The following is a 12,868-nucleotide window of genomic DNA, read 5'->3' on the forward strand; positions in this document are numbered from 1 at the left end:
TAATGGGGATTGCCTTCAAAAATAAGTTATTAAACTTGTGATATTTCTTGAAAATAGTAGCAGATAAAATAAACATTTTCCTAATCTAATAAATTTTTTCTCTAAGATAAGGAACAAGAAAAGGATACCCACTTCCACAACTTTTATTAAATATCATATTAGAAGTCCTAGTCATAGAAATTAGGCAAGAAAAAGAAATAAAAGACATCCAAATTAGAAAAAAAAAAGTGTCACTTTTTGCAGATAACATACCATATATAGAAAAAGCTAAAGACTCTACCAAAAAAAAACCTACCAAAATTAATAAATTATTTTATTCAAGTTGCAGGATACAAAATTAATATACAGAAATTTTTTGTGTTTCTATACATTAATAGTGAACTCTCAGAAAGATAAATTAAGAGAAAAATCACATTTGCAATTACATTAAAAAGGATATTTAGGAATAAATTTAACCAAAGAGGTGAAAAACTTATATTCTGAAAACTATAAGATACTGAGGAAATAAATTGAAGACAACATAAATGAATGGAAAGATGTGTTATACTCATGGGTTGGAGGAATTAATATTTTAAAAATGTCCATACCACCCTAAGAAATCTACATATTCAATGAAATCCCTACCGATTTTATTTCTTATAGAACTATAACTAATAATCCTAAAATGTGTACAATCACAAAATACCCCAAATAGCCAAAGCAGTCTTGAAAAAAAAGTAACAAGCTAGGAGTATCACACTACTTGATTTCACACTGTATTACAAAGCTGCAGTGTTCAGAATAGCATGATATTGGAAGAAAAACAGACACATAGATCTATGGAATAGAATAGAAAGTCCAGATATCAACTCACTCGTATATGGCCAATTGATTTATGATAAGAGAAGGAAGAAGATACAATGGGGAAAGAACAATCTTTTCAATAAATAATGTTCAGAAAACTGGACAGCCACAGTTGAAAGGATAAAACTTGACCATTATATTATTCACATAAATTAACTAAAATGAATTAAAGATTTAAATATAAGATTTAAAACATAAAATAAAACATAAGCAGTAATATCTTTGACACGAATCTTAGTGGTAATTTTTTAGATACGTCTCTCCTGGTAAAAGCAACAAAAGCAAAAATGTAAAAAAAAAGGGGGGGGGGACTGCATAAAATTAAAAATCTTTGCACAGTAAAGGAGACCATCAACAAAAATGAAAAGGCAACCTCCTTAATAAGAGAAGATATTTGCAAACTGTATATCCAATAAGGGGTTGATAACCAAAATATATAAAGAATTCACACAATTCAATAACAAAAATATACTGTGATTAAAAAAAATGAGCAGAGGAACTAAATAAACATTTTATCAAAGAAGACAGTCAACAGGCATATGAAAAGATGCTCAATATCACTAATCATCAGAGAAATACAAATCAAAACCACAATAAGACACTGTCTCACACCTGTCAGAATGCCTATTATCAGAAAGACAAGGAATAACAAGTGTTGGCAAGGATGTGAAAAAGAAAGGGAACACTGGTGTACTGTTGGTGGATATGTTGGTGAAGCTGCTATGAAAAGAAAATGAAGATTCCTCAAGAGATTGCAAAAAGTACTACCATTAGATCTAGTAATTCCCTTTATGGGTATTTACCCAAAAATATGAAAATTCCAATTTGAAAAGATACATGTACCCCTATGTTCTTTGCATCATCATTTACAATAGCAACCAAATTGTCCATTAATAGATGACTATATATCAAAGATGTTGTATATACTTATGTGATATATATGGTATATATACATGTGTATGTGAAATATATGGTATATATACATGTGAGTATAATATGTGTATTTTACTCAGCCATAAAAAATGAAATCTTGTGACAACGAGGATGGATCTAAACAGTAGTATACTAGGTGACTTTTTAAAAAGATTTCATTTAATTTTTCATGAGAGACACACAGAGAGAGAGGAAGAGACATAGGCAGAGAGAGAAGCAGGCTCCATGCAGGGAACCTGATGTGGGACTCAATCCTGGGACTCCAGGATCATGCCCTGGGCCGAATGCAGACGCTCAACCGCTGGGACACCCAGGCGTCCCAAGTTGACTTGTCAGTTGTCATTTGTGACAATGTAGATGGACTTAAAAGGTAGGATACTAAGTGAAGTAAGTGTGACAAAGAAAGGCAAATACTATATGATTTCACTTATGTGTGGAGCTTAAAAAAAACAAACTAATAAAACAGAAACAGACTCACAGATGCAGAAAATCAAAGAGTGGTTGCCAGAGTAGAGGGATGAGGAGACAGGTGAACTGGTGAAAAGGATTAAGATATATCAACTTACAGTTATGAAAGAAATAAGCTATGGGGATGTAATGTACAGCATAGGGAATATTGCAACAATTTCACGTGGTGACAGATAATTTGGCCTATTGTGGTGATCATTCTGTAATATATAACAAAATATTGACTCACTATCTTGTGCACCTGAAACTAATTTAATATTGCATATCAGTTATAGTTTAATAAAAAAGGAACATTTTCCTTCATTTCCATTTCCTCCAAATATTTTATTAGAACTAACAATTACTTATGGTGTTCAATGCTGTCTGTCAGTGCCTATTGAATGAATTTCCGATTAAAATAGAAAAAAAATCTATGCTATTTTAATATCTGGATTCCAAACATATGGATATTTGATTCAACAACCATTTTGTCAATCTGTAGAGATTTGTATAGATTCTGGGTTTGATAACACAGATATATGTTGACTAATATTTTTCTTGATGTAGATTATTTTTGCCAATATTTAAAATATTTTACTTATTCATGAGAGACACAGAGAGAGATAAAGAGAGAGAGAGAGGCAGAGATACAGGCAGAGGGAGAAACAGGCTCCTTTCAGGAAGCCCCATGTGGGACTTGATCCCAGGACTGACTCCAGGATCACATCCTGGGTCGAAAGCAGATGCTCAACTGCTGAGCCATCCAGGCGTCCCTATTTTTTGGCATTTTTAGCTTTGATAGGACATAGGAGAGATCATCATGGACTAATGGATGGTGTGTGTGTGTGTGTGTGTGTGTGTGTGTGTGTGTGTGTATGGAGAGAGAGAGAGAGAGAGAGACATCATGTATAATACATATTATATAATGCATATGTGTATAATGAACATAAATAAGGTAGAAAAGATCTCAGCAATAGTAAAGAGTGTCTAACCAATGAATAGTGGATAGCCCTGTCTGAACACTATTAAACATCCAATGAGATTAAAATTATATATTAAATATATGCAATTTATATATTATATAGTGTAAATATATAACGAATAACATTATATAATTTATTCAGTCAAGAGTAGAAGACAAATCCAGAATTGCATAGAAGGATCAACATCGTCTGGCACCCTGCATCGTTTCTTACTTCACCTCCTGCTAGCTCCTCTGCCCCAGCGTTCTGTTCTTAGAACACTTCAGACATACTTCTGCCAAAGAACTCTGCACTTGGCATTCCGTCATTCAGAGGTGCTTCCACCCTGACTTCTCTAGAGCTAGTTGCCTATCCTGTAGTTTTCTCACCGAGACCTTTCCTGTCCATTCTATGACTGAAGTAACCAATGCCCACTCTTCCCCCTCTTTCACCTTGCTCTCTGCTCCTTTAGGGCTTTATTTTTCTTCTTAGCTCTTGCACTTGCACTAGCTGATATACATATCTGAATTGTAGATTTGCTTTTTTTCAATCCTCTCAAGTAGAATGCAATTTTTATGACAACAGGATAGTGTTTATTTTATTCACTGCTAAATTCCTAGACCTAGAACAACAATGCCTGGGACAAAGGAGGGTCCAATAAATATGTATAGGTAAACCACTGGTAAAAATCAAAGTAATATAAACAAAACCTTTTAAAAGGTTTATTGTAAACCTTTTAAAATAAAAATTACTTTACTATGTCAACAAAATTAACCATGAAACTCAAGGGTGAAGTATGTCTTTCAATAAAATGAAAATAAATGAAAACAGATACGACCTGTAGGAGAGAAAAATTAGCTATCTAGTGTTTTGTAAACCCATATAGGGCGATAATGACTTTGGTACTTCATTGTGTACTTTTATTCTTTCAATCACAGAGCTCTGTGATACTCAGGTTCAGAGGGTTCATATGTTTAGCTTTATCTTGTTTTCTTAAACATGTCCAGTTCCTCAGAATTTTCTGCAATGCTACAGAACACACAGTGTGCATATAAAACCAAATTGTCTAAAAGTACCTCTGAAATTGCATTTTGTTTACTGCCATGGAAATTATAATTGACTGGTAGTTCTCACAGTTGTATTGTGGCAAGGTTCAGAGTCCTTATCGATTTCCTCAGGAAGGAAAAGTCATGCCATATTTGCCACTATGGACAAAGCATCCAGAAGATATGGAAACAAGAAAGAGCAGACTATGGGCCCCCGAGTTCATCACAGTATTTATAGCAAAGTCACAAATATACTCTAATAGGAACAGTAACAAGTTAATGGTAGTGTCATTTTTCTATTCATAAATTGAATATAACATGTATACTCCATTTAGTAGGAATTAATTTGGTTTAGCTCATTGCTATAAAAAATTACCAGAAAATTACTTGGCATCTAGAAATTTAATAAATATTTGCTGAATGGATGCATGAATGAATGAATGGGAAATACATACATCATCATGTATCATTCAAAACTGAGTTTGTCTCATCTAAGGTGCATATAGTAGGATCTTATTATTTGGGGATTTGGGTTTTATTTTAAAACTTAATTATTTGGGGCACCCGGGTGGCTCAGTCGGTTCAGTGTCTGCTTTCAGCTCAGGGCAGGATCCTGGAGTCCCAGGATCCAGCCCTGCATGGTCTGCTCCTTGGCTTCCTGCTCAGCAGGGAGTCTGCTGGTCCCTCTCTCCCTGCCCCTTCCCGTACTAGTGCTCTCTCTCAAATAAATAAATGAAATCTTTTAAAAATCTTAATTCTTTAATAAAATAATTATTTCAAAGTGAAGCCGTCAAATAAATATTAGCGTAGATATAAGCGGTCTGAAGCAGAATACGTTGTTATTTACTTACATCCATGAAGTTAAACAGAAATTGTGTGGCTTTCAAAGACTGCTTGATTTAAAAACAAAAACAAAAACAACAACAAAAAAACATTGTTTTTCAAACTCGGTTTTCTCAGAGGCTAAACAGTATTCTTTAAAGCTTGGTCGGAATGGGAAGAGAAGACCATACTCAGGTTAGAACCGTTGAGGAATAAATTCCTCTGTGATGAGACCATCTCTGCCTCAAATGGGTAAAGCTGATGAAAGTGGGGACACTGACAGCTCCTGGGGGCATGATGCACAAATTGTGAATGGCAGCACTTTACTTTTGCATAGTATTTTATAGATATCATGCATATTAAAACAATTGTGACCAGATTTGTCAGCATCAAGAGCATGTTTAATTATCCTAGTTATCTTCCCCACTGATACTTTTGTTCTACCCACTTAACCTTTTATTAAGTTAGCCTGGGACAAAATAAGAATGATGACTTAGAGCGTTTCTGCCTGTGAAATGTTGTTGATTGATGTTAAATGATACAACTATTACTGACATAGGGTAGGAAGCACAAAAATACTAAAGGCATCAAATTGTGATTAGAACAAAAAATTTACATAAATTCTTAACTTCACATGTTGGATCTGTGGAAACATTCCAAATTGTGCATTACAGCTTCTATAGTGAAGAGGACCTTTAAGTACTGGTATGGTAAACATGATACTGATCCTTCAGGCTAGTAATAGTTTCTATTACAGGCTAATGTTTTTGTCTGTTTGCTTAATTTTTTTAGTTTAAAATAGTTTTACATTTATATAAATATTATAAAGAGAGTATAAGAAGTTCCCATATACGCACACCTAGTGTTTCCTTGTATAAGATATCAGGAATATCTTACAGCAGTATATATAGTACATCTGTCACAATTAGTGAACACATTGGCACATTATTATAACTAAAGTCCATACTTTATTCAGATTTCCTTGTTTTTTACCTATTACCCTTTTTCTGTTGCAATATTCCATCCAGTATACCATATTACACAATATAGTCATCATGTCCCCTTAGGATCCTCTTGGTGGTAATACTTCCTCAGACTTTGTCTGATTTTGTGCTTTTGGGGTTTTTGAGGTATACTGGTCAAGTATTAGACTATTTCTCAATTGTTATTGATTTTACGTTTTTCCCATATGACTAGACCGAGGTTATGAGTTTTTTTGGAGAAACACTACAAGCGTAAAGCTCCATTTCATTGCATCATATTAAAGATACATAATATCAGCATATCATCACTATTAGGTTAACCTTGATCGCCCAACTGCAGTACTTTATCAGTTAATCAGTTTTCTCCACTGTAAAATTATTCTTCTTTTCCAATTTTCTGCACTGTAATCTCTGGAAGGAAGTCACTCTGTGCAACCTGCACTTAAGGAGCGGGGAGTTACATTCTACTTCCTTAAGGTTGGAGTATTTGCATAAATTATTTGGAATTCTTCTGCACAGATTTGCCCATTCTTCCTTATTTGTTTTTTCTTGTTTGTTTAATCATGTATTTACATTAATATGGACACAGATTTTTTATACTTTGGTATAAAATCGGATGCTTTATTTTGTTAACTAAAATTGTCAAAGCTTTGACCATTGATTAGTCTTTCAGTTAGCTCCTATGTTTCTTTGGCATACCCTTATCATTGTGGGTTTGATAGTTTTCTTTTTTTTCCCTATAGTTTTTTGTTTTATTTTGTTTTGGTTTTAGTTTCTGGCACTACCAAATCAGATGCTCCAGGCTCCTCTTGCTTATTTACTGTCTACTTCTAGAATCAGTCTTTTCCCTTAGGAGCACTGGCTTCTTTTATTGGAGAACATTTTTAGAAGCCAATTTCTGAATGTGTTCCTTCCTACTGGGGTGTCATTGCTTCTCCTTTCAGGTAACAGAACTAGGAAATAAATGTGTTTACATCAATTTGTGTATATCTATATCTATCTATCTGCACACACACAAACACACACACACACACACATATATTAAGCTAAACGTGAATACATACTGATGTTACCAACTCTAATCAGTTGCAACACAGGTCAGGTAGCAATGGAGTGAAATGAGTAAGAGGGAAAGGGAAGGAGAGGAAGGAAGGACAAGGTGGCAGAGGGCATAAATTGATAGGGAATGAGGACATTCAAGCTTCCACACTACTTATCTGTAACCTTGCACTCCCACATTTGTTCCCACCATCTGCCATTCATTTACTTAATTGTTCAATGCCAGTATATATGTCTAGTGGTTAAAGAATTGCTAATCCATTTTCTGACTTATTGATAATGATATAATATAAAAAATCTCTAACATCTCAGCAGCTCAGGCAATGATATACAAAACTTTGCTATTATTGTAAAGCAGCATGCCATCTAGCTCTTCAAAAATACAGAAATCTAGTTTAAGACATGCTGTCTCCACATAGGAAAGAGTGACATGACATGCATAGCTTTGAAGTCAAACAAAATTGGCTTCTAATCCTTTGGCAGCCAACCATTTTCTAGCTGTGTGGCCCTGTTTAGATTACTTAATCTCTGTAAAGGTCCTTTTTATATTTAACTAGTAAGAGTGATTCAATCATCTTTTTGTAAGGTTGAGATATGATTCCATATGCATAATGCCAGGTATATAGTGGGTACCAAATAAAGACTGTTTGTAATAATATCAGTTGTAAAATAGCAGACAATTGTTTAAGACTTCAATAATAAATTCTCCATAATTCTATAAGCTTTTCAACATGTATCAATCAAAATTCTTTGTAGCTTCTTTTCTGAATGTGTCACTATTCTAAATATTCTAAATGTTCTAAATGTTTGCCTCCAAAAGGCAAAGTACATATAGAGATAAGATGTATTATATTCTATGTCTGGTGAATTTCATGAATCTATAGTAATGAATAGTTATAGGTAAACTTCCTTGATAGTCATAGATTTTTTTATTGCACTAAAAGGTGTTGAATTTTTAAGTGTTAAAATGATTAATAGCTCATTTAGTATTGAATGTCTCTAAAAATAGCTTTAAAAGAGAATGATGAAGGGGCGACTGGGTGGCTCAGTGGTTGACCGTCTGCCTTCGGCTCAGGTCATGATCCCAGGGTCTTGGGATCCAGTCCTGCATTGGGCTCCCTGCAGGGAGCCTGCTTCTCCCTCTGTCTATGCCTCTGCCACTCTCTTTCTGTGTCTCCCATGAATAAATAAATAAAATCTTAAAAAAAGAGAATTATGAAAACATAAAACTTAATTGTGTTAAATGGAATAAGAAAATACCATTTATCAGTCATTCTAACCAATGCTATTTGTGTAGACAAATTATAGATAGGATCACGTGTTGATTACTTGTATTTAAAATATATCATAAATAAATAAATAAATAAATAAATAAATAAATAAATAAACTCCATGCACATGACTTATTTCCCTATGTTTTGGGTCTTAACGCTTTGTGAAAAATAAACAAGACGACATTGAAATCCTCAGTCTGTGACAGTCCATGAATGTGTTAAAATTTCTTCAGATGGCACTTCTTTTACTTTCCTACAAAAGTCCCCTCACATGAATAATGTATTAGTTTATTTGCACACAAGTTTTAAAATATACAACTATCCACGATTTGATTCCCAGGTCAAAGTTTGACCAGGTGGATTGTCACTATCTGCCAGCTGGAAATCACTACTGTCTCTGCCATGCACAATTCATCATATTTAGGAGCTTCTTGTTATCCAGGTAGGTCTGGGCCAGTTTTCACTAAAAGTACAGATTATTAGGTTTCTTTCCAGGAAATTCTGACTCAGGTTGTCAGACTTGGACCAAGGACTCCCTGTTTTTAATAAAGACTCTCTGATTGAATCATTTTACCAGTGGAAGTTGGAAATTACTAAAGGTAAAGTGTGCTAGGGTTAGTTATTCTTTTAACAAAATTATATGAACTTAGAAAACTGAAGTTAGAGACTGGATAAGTATTGATGATTTTTGAGCTGCTGTTGCCTTAAACTTCAGCTCCCTATTATTGACTGTTATATTCTGATCTCTGTTACCATATATATTTGCCTTTCTTCATTTGGGTATTATTTCTTCTTATATTTGATATTTTCCTAATCCATTATCATTTGGTGTAAACTGATTTGTTTGTTCATTTACACATATTCTGGTTTAGTCCAACTAGAGTGCAATCTCCATAAAATCTGAAAATTCTTTGTGTCTGTTTCATTGTAACCTGATTAGTCATTAGAACAGACTCTGAATGATATTAGATCCTTACAGTCTTTGGCAAGTAAGAATGGAAATGGGCAATGATCTTCTTTCTGTTACAGTGGATCCATTTGCATTTTCTAGAGTGTTAAATAAATAAAGTCATACTATATGTATTCTTTTTTTTGACTGGCTTATGAAAGAACCCAAGGAAACTGTTGGGAGAAGTGGAAATGCTCACTATCTTGTTTGTGGTGATGTTTCATAGGTGTATACATACATTAAAACTTATCAAATTGTGCATTCTCTGTGCAGTCTATGGTACATCAATTTTATAGCAATAAGTCTCCTAGAGTGTACATATTTGTGTCTGTGTATGTTTGTGTCTGTGTATGTTTGAAACACAACTTCTTATATCTCATATCTGCTTCCATCCTTGTGCACATACCATGTTCTTTCGCCTAACTAGTCTCTGTTTCAAATCTTCTATGCCTCCAGTAATTTCTTATGAGAATGGGTAATTATTTATTTTTTCCTTATGTAGACTGAAATAAATAGTATGAAAATTAATGACTAGGGATCTCTGGGTGGCCAGCGGTTTAGCTCCTGCCTTTGCCCAGGGCGCGATCCTGGAGACCCGGGATCGAATCCCATGTCGGGCTCCCGGTGCATGGAGCCTGCTTCTCCCTCTGCCTATGTCCTCTGCCTCTCTCTCTCTCTCTCTCTCTCTCTCTCTCTCTGTGACTATCATAAATAAATAAAAATTAAAAAAAAAGAAAATTAATGACTAAAATCTCTCTCAATGGACTTGATTTTTTTCCTTTGTATTGCACCATACTTTAGTGGTTCAATATAAAAGAAAGTTGTAGATGTAAAATAAGTTATAAGAGATTCATAAAATCAATTTTAATAAAACTAAATGGTAAATTTTTCAATAAATTCATGAGAAATAGAATGAAGGTAAAATGAAATAGGAAGAACACTAGAAGTCTAGCTAATCACTGGGACAAACTGACACCATATTATTTTCTATCCTCTTATCATGAGTAACTATAACTACTATCTGTTGAATTTGATTTATCCTGAAGTTAAATATACCAAGGCTATTTAATAATTCCTCTTTTATCCCAATCTTGCATTGGTGCTGTCTGTTGGACAGTGTTCCATTTCTACTTTCATAATTGGACGGGCACACTGCAAACACACTTAGAGCTCTCCCCCAAGTACCAAAATGCATCAAACTTAGTCTAGAGCATGTGAGTTAATATTTGGGTAGTGCTGAGAAAAATGCCTGCAAAGCGCAGAAACTACATCAGTTTTAGAGCTATAGAGTACACATCTATCATTTAAAGGTAAGAAAATAAGTCAAGAAACTACATTTTTAAAAAATAAGTAAGAAATGCAATTGAATAAAATTATAAACATATCTGAAGTTGTTAAAATGGAAAAGTATGGCAGATATTTTGAAATACATACACACTAAATATCATATATTTTGTATTTTAGAGAATAAATTATACATATACATATATACACAGTTATTCTATACTTAAGATCTACTTATCGTTACATTGTCATTTGATACCACTGACAAAAAAAAAAAAAAATTCTCAACACACCTGGTATCCATGCTCTCTTCTAAAGAAAGAGGGCATTTTAGCGGTTTCTTTCTCAAATAAAAATTCAATCTGCTCATTCAGACAAAACCTACAATCACTCCTTTTTAAGAGACTGCCACTGGATCTTTTGATATATGATCTTAGAGAGGTTTTGAAAGACCCTTCCACAAAAACCTAGCCTTAAATGTCACTAGTTCTAGAGAGATGATATCCTTTTTAATAAAAAGAACCTATGAACTAAGATGTCCCACTAGGTAGAGTGTATTTTTTTCAGACTTTAAAATCATAAGATATTGAAAGTTAATTGTTTTCAGTAAGAAAGAAAAGGAACTTAATTGCAAAGAAGCAATTTTTGGCATGATTAGACTTAATAGTATAAAACCATATGCTTCAAATATCATTTTGAAGTCATATTCACAATGATGTTAATTAGAAAAGAAAATGGGAATAATAAAAACAGAGAAACTATGCACTAGCATTTATTGTCACCATTTTCCAAAACAATCATGCAAATTACAAAAACAAGTATTAAATATAACTATGTGTAAAATGACAACACGCCTCTGTCTGGATAACAAAATTAATTCCGCATCAAATAAATTATCATAGAATTTATTTTCCATTTATTGCTTATTACTCTCTAATAGAATTTTTAGTACACAAAGTGGCCTTCATGTCAATGATTATTTAATCTCAATAACTGCAGTACCCATTTTATGAGAAACAGAGTTTAAACAATTTTTACAGTACCCTTTTTAAATAAAATTAAGTTCTATCTAGTAAATAATGTGACACAGTAGAAAAACTTTAATCAACACAGTATTATTCAGTTACATTATATCCAAGGGAACATAGCCCTATATATAATTTTCAATATTATTTATCCATATTAAACTTCAATTAAAGATATGACATTTAGTTTCAGAGATGGATAAATAATAATTAAGTCAACACATTCTTATAACTCATGTTCTTTTTTCATAAAAAAATATTTTCTTATAAACACACATTATAAAAGGTCTTCACCACAGAATAATCCACCAACAGTAACAAAGAAATACAGTGGAAACTTCAATTCTTAATTACTTCAAGATTTTCACATTTTAAACTAGTCTGATCTACCATTTTAAGGAGCAAAATAAACACATCATAAATATAAATAACTCATGTTTTTCCCTTTATCTCTTCCCATTGGTCCTAATTTTATATAGCTATGCAAGCAATAAGAATTATTTAACAGGAACCATGATAATAAGCTATCATTTATTATTGATTGTTTATAAAAACAGATTAGGCTCCTAGTGTACCATTAAAGTTCAAGGCCATCACATCTTCTTTTCCTAAATATATTTTCTCTGAGGCCATTTGCCAAGACTCCTTTAAAATCTGAAATTGTGCCAGTAGAAACAAACAAACAAACAAAAAATTAAACTTTATGACTACAAAATAACCAGAGAGAACTGAGTGGTACTTATCAGCTGATTTAATAAGCATCCCAATCACAATATCTTTTAAATAGTATAATTTCTAGCAGTAACATGACAGCCTATAACTAGAAAAAAATAAAAGAGTAATGATTACAGTAAGTCAATGTTTTAAAGTCCAGGGAAAAGCCAAATCAATATATTCTGTTCCAAATTAGTAATGTTATCAGATATTTAATTCCCTGGCTCTTACCATGGGACTAATTTAAGGGAATCAAACTCACATATTCTCCAAGTTGTGGAAAACCTCAGCAATGCTCAAGTTGCATGTAAGCCCATTTTTTCCTCACAGTGATCACTAGAAATTTTGAAAGCCAACAAAATATAGCACTATACATTTGTCATCAAAAGTTCAAATGGCATAAGGTTCATCTTTTTGGATCTACTGCAACAGTGGTTTGTGTTCATATTTACCAAAAAACAAAAGTAAATAAATAAATACATATATACATAAATACATAAATGAATAAAATAGAGTGCAAAATTCTA

General features: G+C 33.1%; 1 protein-coding gene across 4 annotated transcripts in view; it reads right to left on the reverse strand.

Annotated features, from left to right (window-relative positions):
• The window catches only part of EPHA5 (EPH receptor A5), a 345,340-nt gene that overhangs the window by 98,325 nt on the left and 234,147 nt on the right, over nucleotides 1–12,868 (reverse strand). The window lies entirely within an intron of this gene.

Source organism: Canis lupus, chromosome 13, assembly GCF_011100685.1.
Source record: "Canis lupus familiaris isolate Mischka breed German Shepherd chromosome 13, alternate assembly UU_Cfam_GSD_1.0, whole genome shotgun sequence".
NCBI lineage: Eukaryota > Metazoa > Chordata > Mammalia > Carnivora > Canidae > Canis > Canis lupus.